A 2,678-nucleotide genomic window follows, 5' to 3' on the forward strand; every position below is an offset into this window, starting at 1 on the left:
ATATACTTCCTCATGAAGATCGCCATGAAGAAATACATTTTTAACATCAAGCTGGTGAAGAGTCCACTGAGACCAACCAACCAAGGAAATAACGATATGAACAGAAGGAATTTTGACATCCGGAGAAAAAGTCTCATCATAGTCAATACCAAAAATTTGATCATAATCCTTTGCCACAAGATGCGCTTTTAGCTTGCTCAATCGAACCATATGGATGATGTTTGACAACAAAGATCCAACGACAACTCATCAGTTGTTTATTAGCCGGTAACGGAACCAACTTCCAAGTCTTCTAATGATGTAATGCAGCATCTCCTCCTCCAAAGCACGAGCCCAATCTAGATGGGCCAAAGCCTCCTATGCACTACTCGGCACAAATACGGATGCAAGGGATGACACAAAGATAGACATCTAAGGACTTAAGTTATGATAAGATACAAAATGAGAAAGAGGATACCGAGACCTTTTATTGTGAGCAATAGGAGAACCGATAGGAGATGGTGGAAGATGATTAGAAGCCCGGACGGGAGGCGGTGGTGGTGGAACACTTGCTGGTAGAGATGGACATCCCTAAATAGGGCGAGGACCACGTGTATAGACTAAAGAGGAGGTGGTGCTAGTGATCTTGGATCCGGTAGAGCGCATCAATAGAAGTAACAAGCGGTGGCTCCAGTTGAGACGTAGGTATGGAAGGTGGCGGAAGATCCATGGTTAATGGCTCCTAAGCACAATCATCACCCAAAAATGCTTAATCCTCAAAGAAAGTCACATCAGTAGAAATATACTTCCGACAATGAGTAGCACTATAACAGAAATACCCTTTTTGAGTATGAGAGTAACCCACGAATATATACTTTTTAGCATGAGGTGACAATTTCTCCTATCCAAGAGACAAAGAATGAACAAAACAGATACATCCAAAAATACGAGGACGAACTGACCACAAAGGTCGATCGGGATGAAGAAGAGCATAATGGATAGCTCCTTTCAACAAAGGACCACGTGTATAGACCGAAGAGGACGTGGTGCTGGTGATCCTAGATCATCCATAGCTTTATTTTGAACTGTTGTAGCAGAAGCAACGATCTCGGGATCTAGAATGTACAATCCACCAGCCTCACGCCCACCACCTATTTGACGTCCAGTTTTTCGATTCTCAAGAACCCACGAAGACGAAGAAAAGATAATATCATAGTCAAGATTATGAGTAATAGAACTGATAGATAATAGATTATAAGGGAAGCGTGGAATATGGTATATAGAACGTAAGGAAACAGAGGAACTCAATGATACACAACCTGTATCAACTACTTTGGACTAATAACCATCTACTAAAGTGATTGACGCAAAAGGAACATATGAGATGGATGTGAAAAGATGAGAATCACCAGTCATATGATGTATGACACCTAAATTAAAAAACCCAAGGATGACGAGTAGCTATACTGGATAGTAGATAGGTAGGACCATTGTGTTGTGCTAAAGTAGCAGTGGGACTAGAGACAACACCACTCGCACTATGTCGTGCTTTGACCAACTCATCATATTCTGCACGAGTCAAGTTTACTATATCTTGTCCAAAATAGGATCCAGGTGAAGGTGTCCAAGGCTCGGTATCAATAGAGGCATGTAGAACCCGCAACTCGGGATGGAGGTCATAACAATAATCAATAGTATGCCCAGAAAGTCGGCAATGAGTACAAAAATGGTTGCCTTGACCACCATCTCGAACTCCTCTAGAAGCATTATTACCATTACCACAAACAACACCTTGGCCTTGAAAACCACGACCACGGTAAGAGCTCTCGTAATTCCAATGTCCACGACCACTAATACGACTACGAGTCCCTTGACCTCCATGACCCACCATAACACTACTATCCGACATTGCTTAAGTCTTGGGACTAAGTGTATAACGAATAGCTCGAGAATATACTTTTTCAATGGAAGGGAGAGTGTTTTGAGAGGTAATCTGTTGATGAAGAGCACCGTGATCTAGACCATGTCCGCTTCTCATTGTTGCACCCGAGTAACCGTGATAGCAGGTGAAAAATAAGACTTGAGTCGTTGATAAAAAGACGCAAAAGGAGTATAATACTATGTCAACTCAACATCACCAATTTTGGCTTCAAATAAAGCCTCCCACATATCACAAACTCGACTCATTTTATTCTGTCTAGAATATAGTAAAGCGCACTTAGTTCATACCACATAGACAGTTGCACAATCCATGAAAAAATGACGAATAGATTCAGCCATACTTCCCTATAATAGTGTACGTAGAGTAGCATCAACAAACTTCCATTCTTCTAGATTAGTTGAATCTTTAGGTGGTTCTTCTTCAAGCCATTTAAACTGATGATTAGCATAAATAAAGGTCGAAAGGGCCATCAACCAAGTAAGATAATTGGTACTATCCAACTTGACCAAGGTATTGTGTAAACCTATCATACTATGATAAGGACCTAAAGATCCCGAACTCGAAGAAGCATTAGGGGGAACCAAGCCCGAAACACTAGATGGAGAACTTGATGAACCAGTAGACATCTCCACAAATCACTAATCACTAGGAAAAATGACTCATATGTAATCAAATAATACACACCACTTACTATATCACTTCTTCGATTATCCACAACTTCAGTATTCACACATATCACTTCTAAATTTAGAACACC

This window comes from Rhodamnia argentea, chromosome 11 (genome assembly GCF_020921035.1).
Source record: "Rhodamnia argentea isolate NSW1041297 chromosome 11, ASM2092103v1, whole genome shotgun sequence".
Taxonomy (NCBI): Eukaryota; Viridiplantae; Streptophyta; class Magnoliopsida; order Myrtales; family Myrtaceae; genus Rhodamnia; species Rhodamnia argentea.